The sequence below is a fragment of the Rhododendron vialii genome, chromosome 7a (genome assembly GCF_030253575.1).
Source record: "Rhododendron vialii isolate Sample 1 chromosome 7a, ASM3025357v1".
In the NCBI taxonomy this organism is placed as follows: Eukaryota; Viridiplantae; Streptophyta; class Magnoliopsida; order Ericales; family Ericaceae; genus Rhododendron; species Rhododendron vialii.
In genome coordinates, this window is record NC_080563.1 from 12,459,008 (window position 1) to 12,481,501 (window position 22,494).

Sequence of the window (22,494 nt, forward strand, 5' to 3'; positions counted from 1 at the left end):
AGACGATATTGCTTCACAATGATATCCGTGCTAACAATGTTCTTACCCTACACGATGTTTTTGGCGGGGTAACCTGTGGTGAATTGTCAGACCTGTAGTTTTTGGAAGTTCATTGATCTGTTCAGACTTGGTTGAAGTCTATCTGATCGTCTGGGTTTATTCTCTTCTATCTTTGGCTAGCATTTTATTTTTTTTGAAATTGCTGATTCTAGGTATATGAATATATAGCAGATTGCGATTGCCACTGTTTACGTCAAGCTCAACGTCTAGGTAGGGGTGAAAGATATCGACTGCATTGTGTTTTTCTTGTTTTATAATTGTAATGAACTCCGTTATGCAAGTGCCGATGGACTATTATTAATATAATTTTCTCCATTTTGTCAAAAAATAAAATAAAATAAAGGTTACATTGTAGTTCTGAAGTAAAAATAAAGGTTACCTTATAGCAATTGCCTTTGTCTTTTAGCCCATGTTAGTAAACTATAGTTAGTTAACTAAAAATATAAATAAAATAAGTAGTGGTTTAATTTTACTGGAAAAAAAGTTTGTTTTAAGCCCTATCTCAATAGTTTTTTTTTTTTTGAGAAACTATCTCAATAGTCAATATCCAATTCTTGAGGAGGACGAAAACCAGAATCTAATATAATTATTTCTTTCAGCGAATATTTTTGAGTTTTGACAAAACAGTATTAGTCTTGGTTCATGAGTGGAACTATAGAGAAAACTGCTCACATCGATCTTAAACACATTGAACGGTTTGCATCATCAAAATTTGATCGGGAAATGAGACGTACGGACAGTGCGGACCGTAAGAGGGTGTGGACAATTTGTATATATATACATACAGATATACACTATATAAATGTATAGGAGTAATTTTTTTTTTTTAATCTTTTGTTGAACATCTAACTCTAATTTGCAATAGTCATAGATTTTGTGGTAATGTAATGGATGAAGCAATTAGTCACGTGAACAAATGCACACCTCATGCCACGCCGTGCGTAGCACGGGTTGTTGCCGATATATATATTTGTTCAACTATGCATGCTAATCTCATCATTTCCGATTAAAGAAATGAACATTACTACAATCTACGCTTTCAAGTTTTATTTAAATAAATATTTTCTTAAGAACGCTGACCATAATCTTTGCGCTTGGGGCAATGATCGATGCAGCTAGTAAGGTAAAAATAAAAATAACGTTGACCAAATAGTCGTCGCAGGCCTTGGCCGCGACCTCCTCACCAGTTTTATGTACTTTGAATTATACTAGTTTTTAACATCTACCATCGTCATCAATACTATCAAACATATCTAAGCGATAAATTATAACGATCTAGTTCAGTTACATAATTTACTAGATTATTTGTGTATCTCTGCTAGCCGGCGGGCCGTATTGGCCCCTGATCATGTTTCGATGTAATTAAGTCCGCCACTAGGCATGCAATCAAGCTGGGGTCAAATCCAGTAATAAAAAGGAACCCCTCTCCTAACTAACATGGCTAAATCAAGCATTTGCAGAATGTCAAAAGCATAAATCACATTGAAAAACAAAAGTTGCAGACAAATTAATGGCACAACTGCCAGATCAGACGCAAGATCAAGCTAAGTCGACCCTCCCAGATGCATGGGACTTCAAAGGTTCTCCTGCCGTCGGATCCTCCACCAGTGGCTGGACTAGCGCCGCGATGATTCTAGGTCTCTCTCTCTCTCTCTCTCTCTCTCTCTCTCTCAACACAATTTTGAAAATGTTTCAGTCCTCATGAAAATGGTATAGTTTGCTTGAGTACGTTCTCCCGCTAGATGGGTGGACAATATCAAACAATTCGAAATCTTTTTGCATAGCGACTCATCGCTTAGTGGTCTAATAACTGTTAGGTTTAGCATTAAGCAATTGATTCTTGAGATATATTTATTTGGTTCGTGTCCACTATTATTTTCGAAATTAAAGGAGTATTATCCGTTCTCTTCCTTAAAGAAAAAACATCCCTTAATATTTACAAAATATTCGCCTTGTAGGCTATGAATTAATTACTCTATGAGCTTTAACGGAGATAGAGGGCGAGATTGGTCATCCGAAATCTGAACATATGCCATATGTGTATTTCACTTGATTTGCTAGCTAGGTACTGTTGATTGTCCCTTAATTTGAAAGCATAGCACACTAACAGTAATTTTTTTTCTTTTGGTTTGTGCGCGCTATTAGGGGTAGAGGCATGTGAAAGATTTACATCACTCGGTATCGCTTTTAACTTGGTGACATACTTGACCGAAACCATGCGTTTTGGGAACGCAGCCTCGGCCAAAACTTTCACGAATTAATGTTTTTGGCGCGGCTTACATGCTCAGTTTGCATTGGTTGCGGGTTTCATTGCTGACACTTACCTTGGGAGGTAATTTTAGCCAGCAAATTTCAAGCTTTTATGTATTTTATTATTACCTTAATGTTACACAACGCTTATGTTATAGGTTTGAACCTCCATTTTCTTTAATGTTACCATGTTAGTAAATTAGATTACAAGGAAGGACGGAACCGGGATTTTACTCTGATAGTGGCGAAATGTATACTAAAAAAATCTAGTGGTGGCGAGACTATATAAGTTGGGCATAATTTTTTTTAACATATAATAATTGCATTTTCTAAAATTCTTGTCGTGGCAGTTGCCGCTACTAGATCCCTTTGGTCCCATCCTTGATTACGAGTAAGAGAGTCCACTGTCAGTTCGAACTCACGACTTCACCCTCATCATTAAAACCTAAGAGCATCTACAGTGGAATAAGAAAAACAAAAAATTGTTAAAGTTAGCAATGTTAGATAAAAAAAGTGCTCATATTGGAATAACCAAACCTAGCAACCTCTTAACAACTCATCAAATTTTGGCTCTTTAATAATCAAAGTTAGCAATATTTTGTCAATAACCTAATTTTATCTCTCAATCAAGTACACCAACATTACACAAAAACCTTCTCTCTCTCTCTCTCTCAATAATGTTTTCAAAAAATAATTTTAAAAAACCGGAACTTTCAGATTTATTTTTTCCGTTTTTTTTCAGAATTTTTTTTTTACAAAAAAACTTTTTCAAAAATTTTAAAAACTGTAAGTAAATAAAGTGTGTTTTTCAAAACTCTGTTTTTGAAATTTCAAAACTCTTTTATAGAAAACTGTTTGTTACACAAAAATTATTTTTAAAAAACTGTATTTATAGTTTTTAAAATTTCAAAACTATTCGTGTAAATACAATTCTTTCAAAATTTCTCAAAATTGTATTTATAGTTTTTAAGTGAACAAAGTGTTTTTTGAAAAACTATTTTTTGTTTCGAAAAACTATTTTTTCTAACATAAACTTTTTTTTTTCCTTCAAAAACCGCTTTTTCAAAAAATATGCATGAAATGAAGGGAAAAAGTTTGGAGGGCTTATTGATTTTGATTATGGGCAAAAAAATAACCAATGTAAGAGTCGACATTGTTAATTTTAACAACCTCTAAATGGATAATCAAAGTCTGATATGACATATTTTGATTATTCACATTTACTTATTCCACTGATGCTCTAATTGGCCTCAAGCTTTTGGTGGTCCATATGTATATCCATGTACAATTGCAGACATGCTCGTTTATCAACCTTTTTTGTCCATATGTTTTTGGCGTGGCTTACATGTTCACTTGTTAATTGTTTTGGTCTACAAAGTATTTACTCCGTCTCATTTCCGTCCCCAATGTAAAAATTGCAGACAATTGGTTCCCAACATTTTCAACTAGTAAACTGTCAGTTTTCCACTAGTAATTTTCGTGGATATTACTACCTCCTCATTTGTTGGTCATCTTGTGAAAAATTATTTACCTGTTTTGGCGTACCGCTACGTGATGCTCCAGAGTCCAGACTAATGAATAATTATCTCCACTGGTATTTTTATTTGGGGTGAATTTTGATCCACTAGTAATTGTCTTGCATTATTTACTTTTGGTAAGTAGGGACTAGGGAGTAATTATCTTAACCATTTCCACCGCACTACCAACCCTCCGACCACCCCCATGCACCGCCACAAGCCCCCACTGCTTCCCCGCCAGCGCCACCCAACTAATGGTCCTCTACATCGCCCTCTACGTCTACGCACTCGGCACCGGCGGCCTCAAATCCAGCGTCTCCGGCCTTGGGTCCGACCCATTTGACGACAGCGACGACCAGGAGAGACACCAAATGACCAAATTCTTCAGCTGGTTCTTCTTCTTCATCAGCCTCGGGTCGCTCGGCGCCGTCACGGTCAGTGACGGGTCCAGGATTTCTCGGGAGTGTTAAAAAAAAACCTTACAATATACTATCCAGTATTTTAAATGGTGCTTATCGCTAGTCGGGCGGTGACCCACCACCAAGCACCAAACCCGCCTAAGCGTCGCTGAGCAATTCGGCATTTTTTTTACAAAATTCAAGAGATTATTTTTAATACAATATGGACTGAAAAAAAAAAAAAAAGAGACTAACACTATTTATATATTAAAAACTATGGTTACAAAATTAAGTGATCCAATTTTCAATCTGTTTTAACCGGTGCGAAAATCTTATTTTTATGATCATTTTATCCTAAAAGATCATAATTAATATTTGTCTCTAGGGCTCTCAAAATTAAGTATATGCTCTTCATTTGGTTCTATGGCTCTCTTATATGGCTCTCATATGACAGCTTTAGAGTTAAAAATTAATTATGACCCTTTTGGATAAAATAATTAAGAAAATAATATTTTCGCATGGGTCCAAACAGATTAAAAATTGAAGAACTTAATTTTATAGACTGTTTATATATTAAGAAATATGATGGAAAAATATATAAAAAGTCTCAAATAAAGAGAATAAAAAGCCGTAATTTTATCATTGATGTATGAATTGGGTGCTCAAAATTTTATGAATTGGATGTTCATTAATGTATGAATTGGGTGTTCAAACTACTTCAAAGCATGAGTTATCCTAAAATTTCTACATGTATTATAGCAATATATATATATATTTTTGGGTGGTCGTGTGACCATGGTGGTCTCCATGTGGAGCCGCCACTGGTACATTCAGGATAATTTGGGTTGGCCGTGGGGGAAGGAATCTGCGCGGTTGCAATCGTGATCGGCTCGGTCGTGTTTTTGTCCGGTACGACGCGGCACAGGTATATAAGAAGCTCGTGGGGAGTCCGTTGACACAGTTTGCGTCGGTGTTCGTTGCTGCCTGGAGGAACAGGCGGGCGGAGCTGCCGGAGTATTCATCGATGATTTATGACCGCGGAGAGTGTGAGGAGGGGGAGGAGAAGAAGAAAAAGCAGCAGGAAGTTTTGCTTCACACCAAGAGATTTCGGTCAGTTCTCTCTATCAAATTTTTTTTTTAGCAATGCTACCAATACCAACACACCTTTACCAATACCAACACACCTTTAAATCACGAACTCCACACGCAATTGCATCCGGAGCTGTTCGGTGTATATGAACGACCCATGCATCGAACAGTTCCGGATGCAGTTATGTCCAGAGCGTAGTTGGATCTTATCACTCCGGTGAACATAACCGTCTGATTGCTATTCTCTTGCTATTCTTTTCCGCAGTTTCTTGGACAAAGCAGCCATTAAGGACCCTAATGAAACCACTAATGTGAATAAATGGCGCACATCAACTTTAACACATGAGGAGGAAGTTAAGCTGGTAGTTAGAATGCTACCCATTTGGGCCACCACAGTCATGCACTGGACAATCTATATCCAAATGTGCACATTCTCGGTCTCCCAAGCCACCACCATGAACCGCGGCCTCGGGAAATCAGCCACAATTCCAGCAGCTTCTCTCAACGCTATCTTCGTGTTGAACACAGATTTCGAGTCTGCGAAAAAGACGGAAAAATGTTGAACAAGAGTCAATTTTATTGATGTATGATATTAGGGTTTACAATCTCTTATCTATTTTCTAATCAAAGAAAATAAAGTCTTCTGATTCTTCTCTTCGATTGTTGAAACGAGGGCTTTGTGCTTGATCTCGAATCAAACGGCAGAATCTTCTCCGTGATTTGCGAAGAAGTTGATAACTTGGGTTGAATGTTCTTCGAGGCTTTGAGGCTTCGATTCGAAGAACCTTCTTCTTGGATGCACACTTGAAGAATTCTGAAGGACTTGAAGGCTTCGATCTTCAGAGCTCTGGAGCTTTTGTGCTTCAATGTGCAGATGGAAAAATATGAGAGGAAACACCTCTATTTATAAGGGTTTGAGTGGAGACTCCAACCCTAACCTTCCATATTGATCTCTTTAATTATTTCCTTTATTGAAAAAAGAATAATAATAATTTGATAATTATCTTTCCTTTCTTTTTATTTTAGAAAAGGTAATTATATATAGAGAGATATATTATTATTCACCAATTAGCCTAATTTGATTGGCTGAACTTGATAAAATAATAACTGTGTCATTTTGACACGTGGCACCATTTGATTGGTCCATTTACATGTCTTTGACTTTTGACCACGGACACTTGGCATCACTTGATTGGCCCGTCCATGAAACTTTGACTTTGACTTATAGGCACTTGGCGACATTTGATTAGCCAATTTGTATGCCCTAGCAACACGTGGCGATTTGTGATAGGTTAGAAATTTTACATGCCTACAAATGCCCCCTCGAGACTTGCTTATGTATGAAAGTGAGTAGGTCTCGAAATGTTGACTTGATTTGATTTGATTTGATGCTGAAAAGTTGTGTATGAGGCGATAAAGTTTTTTTTTTTTTTTTCTTGCTTGACATTCGGTATCAAGTTGAATTTCAAAAGTTGAACTTGTAGGCCGAACTTAAACTCCATGCATAGTCTTGCATGACTTTGAATTTTTTTCATCGGATAAGATTTTGATAGCCCAACTTATTTATGGACTAAAATTTGATAGCCCAATGAATCAAACCCACAATGAATTCATGTTGATGAGTCAAACTCAGAGAAACTCGCGTTCGGGACGACCTAGCGAGGCCAAATCCCATCTAACCTTTCACCGCCTCACTCTTCTTTTACTTGGACAGAAATTAATTTCAATTAGGGAACTTGTGAATTTTGACAAGATCTTAATTTCCTTTTGTGTGCTTGAACTGGCCCATAAATTAAGGAGAATAACACCACCAAATCCCCACAACCGAGTGCATACTTCAAGAAGGAATTTCTGAGTCAACACGGTAAGCCCTCTTCTCTGTCTTTGGCTTCTTGTACTTTTTATTGTATCGTCACGAGCATGGCTTTGCTCTGAACTTTTTCCAGCACGTCACTTTTGTTTTGCACACCTTCCTTTTGTGATATATGGCCCATATTTTTTCTTTGCACATGCAACAGAGAGCTTTTCCTTCATCTTTTTGATCATGACCAGTCCAAACTAGGCATGTACTTGTGCAACTCATAACTTTGCGGGAGTAGTAGGATAGTCTCCGACCAACGGGTCCTCCGGTCTTTGGTTTTGCATGGTTTCGCTTGCACTGTCGGTTTTTTTAGCATACAATATCATGACTTTATCCGTTTTGTGATTTTTCGGACCCATAACCCTTTTTTTTGCCTCCTATTTTGTAGGTACCAAAATCTTTGGATTGTGAGTCCTTTTGCAGACGCTCAGAGATCAACTTGGTCCCATTAGAAGGTACCAGTCCCTTTTTTTTTTTTCTCGGAATGACCAGAATAGAGCATTGTTGCCCTGTTTTAATCCCTTGTGCGTTTCGATTTAGCGCACTCGGCTTAAAATTACTTTGCTTCTAGCACTTGACCTCCTGACTGTGACTTAGCCAAAAATACTAGATATGTACTCATGCAGCTAATAATTTTGCACACACAGTAGGACAATTGGTAATAATTTTGTCCACTGCATTTTTGACTTGCTTTGTTTCACCGAATGCATGGCAAACAAAAACCCCGTTTTCTTATCATGGCATGTGCTCGTCTTTAGCTTTTGGCCAATACCAATTTTGTTTCCCCTAACTTGGTCACTTCTAGGCATGAGTTTTCAAGTGATCAAAACATATTTTAATGACTGCAATTTATTCAGCATATATGGACTTGACATCCACATGATCGCGAATTTTTTTTTTGTGGAAGTCCTGACTTGATTACGATGGAAGGAAGCATGCGCTGTCTTTTAATATTTGCAAGAGCCCCTTTCTTTTAACGATGTGTTGCTCCTTTAATTTTGACAATTCAGAATTTGAAGTCTTGATACTCCAATTAGCTTAACTCACTGAATCTTGCTCTCCCATGTTTGCTTTGCGCAATACAAATTGTATCTTTTCTCCTTCAATAGAAACAGTAAGTTGTCATGCATAACTTCACAATAGTATGTACCTTGCTTTGTTAACAGGTGAACAGACCCTATATTTGTTCAAGGATCTGTAGGACCTATTTAATGTTAACAAATATCCTCCTTCAGGTTTTTTGAAAATCCTTGCGTTGGACACAGAACGGTTCGGGCCTCCACGTTTCAAACCTCGCAGGCACTTTCAGTACTCCCAATTATTTGCCTGACATGGAATTTGTTCACTGTTACTTTCTTTGAACGCTGCTTTAACCTTTAACAATGTTCTGAATTTCCCGTGTGTCTTTCTTTTGCAGATTTAGTGCTTCGCAGCTTGCTTCTTCGAGTTTCAAGCTCCGTGACCACTGTCTCTTCGAGTTTTAAACTCCGCAGCTATTGCCCTCTTCGAGCTTTAAGGTTCCGTTGCTGTTAATTCTTCGAGCTCTGCTCCGCAGCATCTTCAAGCTCTGGTCCGCAGTTTCTTCGAGCTCTGCTCCGCAGCATCTTCGAGCTCTGCTCCGCCGTTTCTTCGAGCTCTGCTGCACAGCATCTTCGAGCTCTGCTCCGCCGTTTCTTCGAGCTCTGCTGCACAGCATCTTCGAGCTCTGCTCCGCAGCATCTTCGAGCTCTGCTCGCCGTTTCTTCGAGCTCTGCTCCGCAGCTTCTTCGAGCTCTGCTCCGCAGCATCTTCGAGCTCTGCTCCATCGTTTCTTCGAGCTCTGCTCCGCAGCTTCTTCTTCGAGCTCTGCTCCACAGCATCTTCGAGCTCTGCTCGCCGTTTCTTCGAGCTCTGCTCTGCAGCTTCTTCGAGCTCTGCTCCGCAGCATCTTCGAGCTCTGCTCCGCTGCATCTTCGAGCTCTGCTCCGCAGCTTCTTCTTCGAGCTCTGCTTCGCCTGCTTCGCAGTTTCTTTGAGCTCTGCTTTGTGAAGAGATGGCCTTGTTCAACGATCATTCGATAGATGATCATCAATTTATGTCCATCAGTTACGAAGGCGCTGCCCCAGCAACTCAAGTTGACCTCTGGGTTCATGATCCAGCCAGTGGAGCTCTTGCACTAGATTGGGATCTTTCTCCCGATTCACACCATCTCTCACGATGGTATACTGAATCATCTCGAGAACTAATTAATCATGGGAAGTCCACTTTTATCTCCAACGATGCACTATTACTGCGATCATCTCTACACAAGAAGAGCAATGACTCTGAGCACTTCCTTTTGTTAGGTGATCGAATCATCAACGGAGATGCTAAATGGGGTAACACGACTCCTCAATTTGGGGAAATTTCTTTCATTGACGGATATTGGGAGTGGTTAGAAGATGTGCTTGCATGGAATAAAGGCATGCTAACTAGTGCGAAGATATATGACGCTGTCTTTGCATCCTTATTTACTTATGTTCGCAACACAAACCTTATTCGCTCATTTTGTGAGCTTTGGTGTCCCTCAACAAATAGTCTACACGTACCAATCGGAGAGGTATCTATTTCCCTATGGGACCTACGCCTAACTGGGGGACTTTCAATTGATGGAATCTTCTATGATGAGGTTGTGCCTTCTGCTAGAGAACTCACTGGTGTTGACAAAAAGGATGTGCCGCTTCTTCCTCCAAGTTGCAAGTACTTATTTTTGGCGTATCGCAAAATATATTGTGCAAGCGAGGCTTCAAATGTTACTATGCATGATTGGGTAAAGTTCTGGTTTAAAGAGGATCCCCGTTACAAACAGCCGCCTGCTAGAGTTCAGAAGAAAAGGTTGGGCGAGCCCAGGACATCCAACAATCCAACCGGCTTTGTTGGAGAGAAAAAGCCGCGCTCCAAAGATACAGAAAAGGTTTTTGACGACTTGGGTGTTGAGAAGGACGTGAAAGAAGAAACCAATTTGGCTGCTCTTCTATCTTGTTGGCTATGTGTTTTTGTGCTGCCTAGCAAGGAAGTTGATCAAATTCGTCCAGGCGTCTTCAAAGTAGCAAGTATGATGGCTCAAGGAAAGAGGTTTTCTTTGGCAGTACCTGTCCTTGCGAGCATATACCATGGTTTGAGAGAAATCATATCTTCACCTAATCCAAGCAAATGTGGCGCAGCGTTTCCCATCCATTATGTTTATGGGTGGCTCGGTCGTTATTATGACAGTTACTTCTTGTCTGCTTCCACAAAATTTGATTATGGTGCCCGGATGGTGAAACTTGCCGGGGAAAAGAAGGCTAAACACTTTAGTTTTCAAGAAGCTTGTGATCTTTTGAAGAGCATCATGCCATCGACTCTATTGCTTTTAGCCTTAGGTAAACCACAACAAGGAATTGTCACCGACCATGGAAAGCATTCGGACTCTTGGAATGATTACGTCATCAGTCTCAGATCAAGCTACTTAACTCTTCGTCATAGTAATGAGCATATTGTTGAGCCATAAAGCCTTCACCGATTTGCTAGACATTTTCAATTTTGTCAAGACACTCCTGGAAAGTTAAGAGAAGAGCTCTCAACCGGCACTTTGGAGGCAATATACCAACTTTGGGAGTCTTGCACGAGATTAAACACAAGGGCTGATTTTATGATTCTGTCGCATTCATCTAAAGGCCTAGCCACCAAAGAGTATGTCGAGTGGTGGGAAAAATCTTCGAGCAACTTCTGTAGAGATAAACTTGCATGTGAGAAGCCAAAGTCACCTCTTGTTGCTCCAAAAGGGAAAAACGGCATCACACTTCGCACAATGAAGTCAAAGTTGGCTACAGAAGTTACTCCACCTTCTTCAAAATCTAAAGAAAAGGAAGTGACCAAAGCAGTAACCAAAGAAAATAAGAAGGCCGCAGAAGTCAATCCAAAGACTCCTTTGATTATTCCAGCGTCTAAACCAAAGCCTATTATTGGCCAGACTTCAAAACCAACGGGTGAAAACAAGAAGAGGACCACCCTAGTACTTTCAGAAGGGAGTAGTTCCGACAAAGGTGAGCGCCATTGGAAGCGTTCGAAAAAAAAAGCAGCAGACTCTGATTCGTGATTGAAAGAGAAAGTGATGGTTTCTGATTTGGCGAAATTGGACTATAATTTGGATGGCATCCTTGATGATTTGCCAGACACTTCAAACCATGTTGAGGTATTGGGTATACGAGTAAGCTTTAATCACTGCCTTCTTTTGTTCTTTACTTTGTTTATTCTTTAAAGAAGTTTGGAATTTTCTCATCAAATTTCTTAATGAGTTATTTCCCTCTGCAGTTGGAAAACCAGTTTGCATCAGATGAGCGTGAAGGTTCTGTTGATGGTCCAGACCCTTTTGATCTTGCTTTGCGACCAAAACATAATTTTGTATCTGGGGCAATCCATCTTCCATCTACTTCCAAGCCTTCTACTTCCAAGCCTCCTATGTTAGGTCGTGCAGCGCCGTCGACTGTTACTGCATTTGATACGGGGAGTATGATCAGTTGCGGTCGTCTTTTGGCCGCGAAGATTTATGATAGCAATATTAAGAGTATCTTGGGAAAAACTCATTTTGAGAAGCTAACATCTTTAAGACCAAAACTGCAAGTGATTTACGCTGAGTTTTTGAAGCTTGAATTGGATTATTCCCCACTCCAAACTCAAGTGGAGAAATATATACAGAATACCACCAACTATGTTTCCATGAGATCGAATTTTGCTAGCGGGATGACTTCAGAGGTAAAGGAGCGACGATTGGCAGATGTTGATACCAAGACAGGTCAACTGATGAAGGAGCTAGATCAGTTGGACTTGGAGGCGAAAAAGCTTAGAGAATCCCTAGAAGGGATTGATGCACAAAGAGCTCAGAAGCAGCATGATGTCTCAACTTTACAAGAAGAGCAGGCCATTATAGAAGCGACTGAGGTGATGGAGCCGGCGGACATGGAAGTGGCTAACAATTTGGAGCAACTTCTAAAGTCCGAGCTGGAAGAGATCCAGAATTTGGCTTGGCTGGACTAGTTTTCCTTTGTCATATTTCTTTTATTTAGGCTTGTTTGATTTACTAAATGGATGTTCCATTTTTTAGCAAACCATGCCTTTGCATTTATGATGTTTTAGCATAAGACAATCACTTTATTATTTAAATAAAGTTTTTCTCATACTTTTAGCCATTCACAGTTTATTCTCTTGCGAGCCATGAATAGCATAGTTGTGGTTGTTGATTTTTTTTATGGATTGACTGAACTTAAGAAAAATTCTCAAGTTGCCTATGTACCCTTGGAAGGGATCAAGTCAAAACGTAGTTCAAATGACAAAATTTTTTTTGGGGCCGTGCACAGTTTTAGCTCATGCGGGCCAGGAGCAACATGCCGTTTAGGCTCATGCGTCATGGAGTAATGCTTGCTTTTCAAGGGTAGTAGCGTTTCAAGAATTTGCCATTTATGGGGCCAACTTTTAAGCCATCTTCAGCAACCACTTTGTAGGCGCCACTTGAGTAAACTTCTTGCACCACATATGGTCCATCCCACTTGGAGATGAATTTGCCATCAATTTTATGGGTGGTATTGATGGGCCTTCTTACAGCAAGAACCAAGTCCCCTTTCTGAAAAGAACGAAGACGAACCTTCTTGTTGAATGATTTTGACATGCGAGCTTGATAACACTCAAGATGTTGTGCCTCAAGTCTTTTTTCATCAAGTGCTTCTAGTTCTTCAAGGCGCAAGCGAGCGTTGTCTTCATGAGTGAGACCTTCTTGAACAGCCATCCTTAAAGATGGAATTTGACGTCGAGCGGCAAAACAGCTTCCACACCATACACTAGCGCATATGGAGTGGCTTGTGTAGGTGTTCGATATGTGGTTCGATACGCCCAAAGAGCTTCTTCCATTCTCTCAGGCCAATCTCTATTTGCTTTGGCAACTACTTTCTTCAATAAGTTTCCAAGAGTCTTGTTGAATGCTTCCGCAAGACCATTTGCAGGCGGGTTGTACATAGTAGAGGTATGCTGCTTGAAGCCAAATTTTTGGCAAAGTTTGGTCATGGCACTGTTGTAGAAATTCTTTCCGTTGTCCGTGATGATGCAACGCGGTACGCCATATCTAAAGATGAGGTGAGTGCGGATGAAGTTGACGACATTTTCCTTCTTTACCTCTTTCAGCGTGATTGCCTCCGCCCATTTCGAGAAGTAGTCAGTTGCAGCCAAGATGTACAAGTGACCATCAGAAGACTTCGGCAAGGGCCCTACGACATCCATCCCCCATGTATCAAAAGGCCAAGAAGTGACAGTTGGATGGAGCAGTTCTAGCGGTTGATGTATAAAATTGGCATGGACTTGGCAAGCATGACATCTCTTAGCGTACTCCATGCAATCCTTGACCATGGTTAGCCAATAATAACCCATTCTTTTGATGCGAAAATGAAGTTTTGGGCCAGATTGATGAGCGCCACATATGCCAGAATGAGCTTCTTCCAGAGCTTTTTTGGCTTCATTTTCTTCAAGGCAACGGAGGAATAACCCTTCAAAAGATCGGCGGTAAAGTGTGTCTTTATAGTAAATGAATTGAGGGGCTCGACGCTTCACATCCGCTCTCCTATGTGGATCATCAGGCAGTTTCCCATGTTGCAGATAATCGATAAGGGGTTGGCGCCAATCCTCTGTTTCAATTTCAAGCACTGAGACAACATTCACTTCTCTTTCACCATTGTCTTCATCGTCAAAGATTGGAGGTATGACCCAACTTCGGCATATTGGAACGTGCGTCTCTTGGTCAGGGAAAGCAAGTGTAGAAGCAAGCTTTGCAAGTGCGTCAGCCTGCCTATTTTCGCCTCGCGGTACATGTTCCAGAGTGACACCACCAAGCCATGCAATCAAGTGACGTGCGTAGTTATTGAAATGCATGAGTTCAGGCTTCCTCACTTCATAGATGTCAAGGAGTTGATTGATGATCAACATTGAGTCTCCATACACCTTAAGTTGCAGATGTTTTGCTTCAACTGCCATCTCCAGTCCAAGAATGAGAGCTTGGTACTCAGCCTCATTGTTTGAACAGTTTTGTGTGAGGGTGAAAGCATAAGGCAATACATCTCCTTCTGGGGAAACAAATACTATGCCAGCGCCTGCGCCACTTCGATGTGACGCACCATCAAAGTACATTATCCATGGGGGACGAACTTCTACCACCATGACGTCTTCATCAGGCAATTCTTCGGACAACTCCCACTCGGCTGGTATAGGATGATCCGCCAAGAAATCAGCTAGAGCCTGCCCTTTAACAGCCTTTTGAGGTACATAGATGATCTCGTATTGTTGAAAGAGAAGAGACCATCTTGCCAATCGATCGGTGAGGACCGGCTTTGTCATGACGTATTTGATTGGGTTAGCCTTGGAGATGAGATGCACAGTGTGAGCTTGAAAATAGTGTCGCATCTTTTCAATCGCGAACACTAGAGCTAAGCACATCTTCTCAATTGTAGAATAGTTCAATTCATGAGGCAGCATCATTCTACTCAAGTAGTACAAGGCGCCTTCTTTCCCTTCATCATTCTCTTGAGCAAGCAAGGCCCCCACTGAATGCTCTTGGGCTGCAACATACAAGATTAAAGGTCGTCCAGGTTTAGGAGCAGTGAGAACAGGTGGTCTCGTCAAATATGATTTAATGCTCTTGAAGGCATTATCGCATGCTTCATCCCAATCAAAAAGAGTCCCTTTCTTCATGAGGCGGCTGAATGGTTGACATCGCCTAGCCAAATTTGATATGAAGCGACGAAGGTAAGCCAATCGTCCTTGAAGACTCTTCAACTCGTGAATATTTCGAGGTTCAGGCATTTTCAAGATAGCGTCAATTTTAGCTTGTTCAATCTCTATGCCACGATGGCGCACAATGAACCCAAGAAATTTTCCAGACGTAACCCCAAAAGCACACTTCAAGGGATTCATCCTAAGTTGGTACCTTCGCAGCCGCTCAAACACTTGCCTCAGATCATGAAGATGGTCGGCTCGTTTCTTAGTCTTCACGACTAAATCATTGACATAACACTCCACATTTTTGTGAAGCACGTCATCGAAGATCTTTTGCATTGCTCTTTGGTATGTGGCACCTGCGTTCTTCAAGCCAAAAGGCATAACTTTGTAACAGTAGATGCCTTTTGGTGTACGAAAAGCTGTGAGCTCTTCATCTTGCGGAGCCATGCGAATTTGATTATATCCAGATGAACCATCCATGAATGATAAGACCTCATGTCCAGTAGTGGCATCAACCATGAGCTCTGGTATAGGGAGTGGAAAGTCATCTTTCGGACATGCGTTGTTCAAATCACGAAAGTCCACACATACTCGGATTTGCCCATTCTTCTTTTTCACTAGGACGATGCTTGAAATCCAAGTAGGGTATTTGACTTCTCGAATGAAACCAGCTTCGATGAGTTTATTGATCTCTGCTTCGATTTTAGGGACCAAATTTGGTCGGAAGCGTTTTTGAGATTGCTTGATAGGTCGGACGCCATGCTTTACCGCTAGATGATGGACTGCGACTCTTGGGTCTAATCCAGGCATCTCCTTATAACTCCAAGTGAAGATGTCCCTATACTCACGTAGAAGCTCGGTGTAGGCAATTTCTTCTTCAAGGGTGAGCAAAGCGCTGATGTAAGTTGGTCGCGGGTCATCTTCAGTCCCTAAATTGATCTCCTTTAAATCATCGATAGTGGACCTCACTCCTTCTTCTAACTCTGGTGGAGCATCTTCAGCATCTTCTTCTACTTGAATTTCATTACAAGTTGCCGTGATATGGAAGGAGGAAATGGCAGACTCTTCATCAAGACAACGATCCAATTCCTTAGAAGGTACTCTGGTCAGCACCACAGTTTGCCGCCTTACTCTTAGCAATGCATCATCAGTTGCCACAACGAGAGTAGTTTGGCGCTTCATGCGAGAGGGTATTTTACTCTTCAATTTCTTGTCATCTTCTGACAAAAGAGCAGTCCTCCGTTTTGAAGCCTTCTCGATGGCACTGCTTGAAACACCCAATCAACTTTGGACAGACTTTCGTGGAGCATTTGTTGAAGATATCTCATTTGGTAAACCCAATCTACTTTGGATAGACTTGCACGAGACAGAATGTGTGGAGCTCTTGCTTTGTGGCCCTAATCTGTCTTGAATGGGTCCTCTAGTGGGGGTTGGTGAGACAACTTCTTCTTGAGGAGTCAATCTGTCAAAGACTGACCTTTTTGATTTCAGAGCACTCAAGCGATCGAAGACTGATGCCTTTCGTGTTGAAGTACATTCTTCTGCCGTAATGTGGTTGTTACTCGACTTCTTTATGAAGATGCGAGCAGGAGCAGGTGCAGTGTATCCAAGGCCTGCTTGGGACTCCTTGATAGAATATCCCTTTTGCTTGAGCATTTTCTGAGTCGGGTTCAAGCTATGTATCTTTTCGCCAGTCACTTCAGGCAAAAGTCTCCCTAGAGTGGTTGAACCTTTTGGATTATGTCCAGCCTTTGCGAACAGCTTGTAGGCATTAGGATCAAAGCCATTTGTCCTCTGTGAAGGCGGGTATTCATGCTCCACTTGAGGGCCATGTGTGGCACGAATGAATCCTTTCAGGGGCGGAGCAACCTTTGCTTCGTCAAGGTCAGTGACTGGGAGTGTTAATCCTTTCAAGGCCGACTCTTCATTTTTTGGCAACTTTGGTTCATAACGAAGTGTTGGCATGCCTTTCTTCTTTGATGGATCTTCCACGTGATGCTTGCCACCTTGACCATTTTCCTTCTTTGCCTTAGTAAGAATGTTGGTTTTACCAATTTGAAGGTCATTAACTTCAGAGGGTTTGTAACTTGATGAAGAGGCAGCTGGCACTAATTCTGTCAACACCATGTTTGCCAAATAGAATTTAGCATCAGCAAAATGCGATTTAGCCTTGCTAAAGGGTTTGTCATCGGCTACCACCTTCTTTGTCACACTATTTTTGCAGTACTTGAAGCATTGATGGAGGGTTGATGGGACAACGCCATTCTCATGGAGCCACGGCCGCCCTAGCAATACATTGTAAGAGGTTTTGGCATCAATGACATGGAGCAGTGCGCTTGAAGTCATATCATCGATGACTAGATCCAGACGAATGACGCCAACAGCTCTTTGCCCCCTTTGATTGAATCCTTGGATCATGAGACGACTAGGTGCTAGATCTTCCATAGAGATATTGAGTTCCTTCAGAGTATGAAGAGGCAAGATGTTGACCGCAGATCCACCATCCAGGAGCATCCTATTGACTCTTTGTTCACATAGGTATCCAGAGACAAAAAGCGGACGATTATGTGGAGTTGCGCCAAGCAATAAATCTTCGTCGGAGAGTGTAATGGCTCCAACGCAAGCAGAGCAATCTTTGGCACAAATGGTAGAGCCAAGATGGATTGGAGAGTGCTTATATGCAAAAGGCGACTCTAGTTTAGTCTCTTCAGTTTTTTCACAACTCACAGTATTGCATGAAGCTTCAAAAAGATTGGTGTTGCGAATTGATTCGGGTAAGAAGTCCCATAAAGTAAACGGAGTGCGTAGTCTTTGGACAGGGATGTCTTCTTGCAAGTTTGAAGCTATTTTCTTCAGCTTCTTCCTTCTTTGTTGCCTTCTTGTATGCCTCCTTCTGAGACTAGGCTTTGGGGCCACGGATTGAGGATGCTTCACTTTTAGCTCGCACTTCTTCTTTCTGCGAGTAACAAGGGTCCATCCTTGTCATCTACTTTTGCAATGGCACAGATGCTGCCCTCAAGCTGTTGAACAGAATGACATCGCACTACCTCAATTGGATCGGACGACCCAAATTGAATCTTCACACTCTGTGGCGCTTCAAGCTGTTGAGTTTCGTCTTGTAGAACAGCCACAATTTGATTTGTAGCTACGGTTTCTTTTTCTTCCTCCAAGACGATCTTTCCTTGGCTAGCGAGCTCCACTACCTTTTCTTTGAAGACAAAGCATCGTTGGGTTGGGTGACTAACCAAACAATGGTATTTGCAGTAGTTTGGATCATTAACTTTGTTAGCTTCCTCGGGTCGCTTCATCTCCGGGAGCTCAATGAGTTTCAGATCTAACAGTTGATTAAACATTGAAGAGACCTCTGAATCGGGGAAAGGATACACCTTTTCTTGCATCTCCTTCAACGTGAGTCTTTTTCTCTCTTTCATTTGCGGCGGAGTGGACCTCTCTACTTGCTTTTCTTTGGGTTTAGTAGAGATCTTGAATGGTGCAGCATTCACAGCCATGGATTCTTTTTTTCCTTCTTTGACTAGAAATTTGCCCCCTTTGCGAATATCTGGCTTGCTTCCTATGGTGCGAGAATCTTGCGCTCTGCGAGAGTCTTGCACTGGTAGCCCTTGCCTTCCATTTGCCGTGATGGTGAGCTCCATGCCATGAGCTCTAGTAGCCAATTCTTCGAAGGTTTTAGGCATGATTCCTTGAAGAATGTATTGTAGATCCCACTGCATGCCTTTGATGCACATCTCGATTCCAGAAGTTTCAGACAGCCTATCTTTGCAGTTTAGACTCAAGTGTCGCCATCTATTGATGTAATTAATGACAGGCTCATCTTTCCATTGGCTAGCATTCGTAAGCTCGAACATACTAACAATACGGCGAGTGCTGTAGAAACGGTTAAGAAATTCTTGTTCCAGTTGCTCCCAATTGTCAATCGTGCCGGGTTCAAGGTCGCAATACCAGTCGAAAGCATTGCCCTTGAGCGTTCGAACAAACTGCTTGACGAGAAGATCACCATCAGTTCCAGCATTGTTGCATGTTTCCACAAAGTGAGCAATGTGCTGCTTTGGGTTGCCTTTGCCCTCGAATTGTTGAAACTTTGGTGGCTGGTAGCCAACAGGCATCCTCAAAAGGTCGATCCTTCGAGTATAAGGTTTAGCATAAGTAGAAGAAGACTTCGGTGCCTCCTCGTACTTTTGCTTGATAGTGCCTAAAATGAAATCCTTCAGCTGGTCCATGGGAATTGAACCATCACCAGAAAGCGAAAATTCTTTTGGTACCTCCTTATGTTTGTTTGAAGACCCAATTTGACTTGAATCCCCCATAGTTTCTATTTTGTTCTTGAGGAAGGCAATTTCTGAATTGCGCTCTTCTACGGTTTTTGACAAGCCCTCAATTGCTTTGGCCAAGGAAGCAACCTGCTCTTCTAGATTGACCGCATTTATCGTCATAACATCCATGATTGAAGAATTGACAGATTTGGTGAAGGCATTGAGGTTTGACAGAGGAGTGCTTCGAGAAGATGTGGAGTCAGAACTACATGAATAGCTTTTTTCCGTGTTCTTCTGAATTTCTGAAGCAGACTTATGAAGCATGGGAGGATAAACAAAGGGATTCTCAATGATGGTTGTCATGTCTTTTGTTGCCTCCATGGTAGAGATGCCTTCCTTCCCTTTTGGTGAGCTTGTGAAGGTTAGCGATGCTTTCGGTAGATCAGCACCAACGGCAAAGTTTGGTTTAGGTAGAAGCGAGGCTTGTGCATATGCTTGAGCTGCAGCCTTTGACTTGCTTCGAGTTATTGGACCACCACTTCTAGCATCAGATCCAGAGCCAGGATTTGCAATGGTTGAAGACTTGAAACGTACAACCTTAGCTTGAAGGGCCTTTGAACTGTTGTTCTTAGGAGCCTTTGAAGCCTTGGAACTGTTCTTCTTAGCGGCCATTGAGAGTTTGCTTGATTTGTTGAAGAGAAGAGATGAGAAGCAGAGATCGTCCCACCAGGCGTGCCAAAATCTGTTGAACACAAATTTCGAGTCTGCGAAAAAGACGGAAAAATGTTGAACGAGAGTCAATTTTATAGATGTATGATATTAGGGTTTACAATCTCTTATCTATTTTCTAATCAAAGAAAATAAAGTCTTATGATTCTTCTCTTCGATTGTTGAAACGAGGGCTTTGTGCTTGATCTCGAATCAAACGGCGGAATCTTCTCCGTGATTTGCGAAGAAGTTGATAACTTGGGTTGAATGTTCTTCGAGGCTTTGAGGCTTCGATTCGAAGAACCTTCTTCTTGGATGCACACTTGAAGAATTCTGAAGGACTTGAAGGCTTCGATCTTCAGAGCTCTAGAGCTTTTGTGCTTCAATGTGCAGATGGAAAAATATGAGAGGAAACACCTCTATTTATAAGGGTTTGGGTGGAGACTCCAACCCTAACCTTCCATATTGATCTCTTTAATTATTTCCTTTATTGAAAAAAGAATAATAATAATTTGATAATTATCTTTCCTTTCTTTTTATTTTAGAAAAGGTAATTATATATAGAGAGATATATTATTATTCACCAATTAGCCTAATTTGATTGGCCGGACTTGATAAAATAATAACTGTGTCATTTTGACACGTGGCACCATTTGATTGGTCCATTTACATGTCTTTGACTTTTGACCACGGACACTTGGCATCACTTGATTGGCCCGTCCATGAAACTTTGACTTTGACTTATAGGCACTTGGCAACATTTGATTAGCTAATTTGTATGCCCTAGCAACACGTGGCGATTTGTGATAGGTTAGAAATTTTACATGCCTACACTTCGTTCTGGGCAGTCCGTTGACCGTGCCGGCCTACGCGTGGATTGTCGTGCCGACGACCAGGAGATTGCTCAAGAACCCCCAAGGTCTCACCCCACTGCAAGGCATTGGCGTTGGTTTAGTCCTGTCAGTATTCTCAATGGTGGCAGCCGCCCTCACCGAGATAAAGCGTTTACACGTACACAACTTGGTAAACGATCCTGCCGCTGTGGTTCCGCTATGTGTGTTTTGGTTGGTCCCGCAGTTCTTCCTGGTGGGCTCCGGCCAGGCGTTTATCTACAACAGCCAGTTGAATTTTTCCCTGAGGGAGTGTCCCCAGGGTATGAAGGCTATGAGCACAGGGCTGTTTTTGAGCACCATGTCATCGGGATTCTTTTTCAGCTCTATCTTGGTTATTATTATGGACAAGGTGACCGACGGTGGAAAGCCATGGCTGGCCGATAATCTCAATCAAGGGAAGCTCTACAATTTCTATTGGCTTCTAGCAATTTTAAGTGGTTCTAACTTCTTCTTGTTTCTGGCCTGTGCCAAACGGTATGTGTACAAGGAGAAGAGGCTTTCTGATGAGGGTATTGAATTGGAGGAAGAAGATGAGTACGATCGTCATGCAATGATGCTCGCTGGTTTCGGTGCTTCCCCCTGATCTGAGTGACATACGTGCGTTTATGTAAACTTGCTCTCGGAAGGCTTTTTATATATGCTTTCGATTTTAATCCTTTTTTTTTTTTATGCAAACGAATGAATGAAAGGGACGGAGACCAAGAATTTGGAAGGGAAAGGAAAAGGGATTGGGTCCCTAAACTACTTTTGGAACTCTAGCTCAAATTTGTGCATTTCTTTGCCATGTTGATGTAAATAAACTAAAAATTAGATAAGTGCATCTTTTTTTCTTTTTTTATCACAAATAAATGCATCTTCCCTCTTGGCTTCCTAGTAGTGAAAAATTTCAGCATATTCCAGTTTATCACTCATAACGATCAGTAAACAGAAGTCACACCAAGTATTGTGGCACATCAAAAAAAAAAAAAAAGAGAGGAAAAAACTATAGTACACAAGTACGTACCATATATACTCGTATAACGTCTAAACTATTGAGAGGCGTAACCAAATCATTAAGAAACGTAACATAGGCATAACATTTTAGGTGTAACCAAAACTATTGAGAGACATAATATAAGCGTAACCGTGCATACCATATGCCCTTAACCATTAAGAGGTGTAACATTTTAAGTTATACCGGATGTGTACCGTAGCCATTCTCAAAAGGGAATGACTTCGGTGTCTCCGGTCATTTTGGGGACACCATAACTTTTGGCATAACAAAACCACTATGAGCATAACCAAAATCTATTATGAGTATAACCAAAACCATTATAAGCATAACAGAACCATAACAAGGCATAACTTGATTGTTATGCCGTGGTTGGGTTTGGTTATGCTTTGATTGATTTTTTAGATATTCCTTGGTTATGCCTTGTTTGGGTTCTGTTATGCTTATAATGGGTTTTAGTTATGCTCCTAATGGTAAAGTTATGCCAAAAATTACGGTGTCCCCAAAATGACCGGGGACACCATAGCATCATCCTTTTTAAAAAAAATAAAAAAAACCACTCCTAAATACATGTTTACATAGACTTCAGATAATTTTCAACTTGTAGGTTATAAGCATTTGAACCGCAGTATTGTCTACTGTTATGCTGAAGTGTTGACAATTAAACACAAAAAATGTACGTGATTATTATTATTATTTTT

General features: G+C 41.1%; 1 pseudogene; it reads left to right on the forward strand.

Moving 5' to 3' along the window:
* Positions 1–1,570: 1,570 nt before the first annotated feature.
* LOC131332279 (protein NRT1/ PTR FAMILY 6.3-like) lies at positions 1,571–21,394 on the forward strand (annotated as a pseudogene).
* Positions 21,395–22,494: the final 1,100 nt, after the last annotated feature.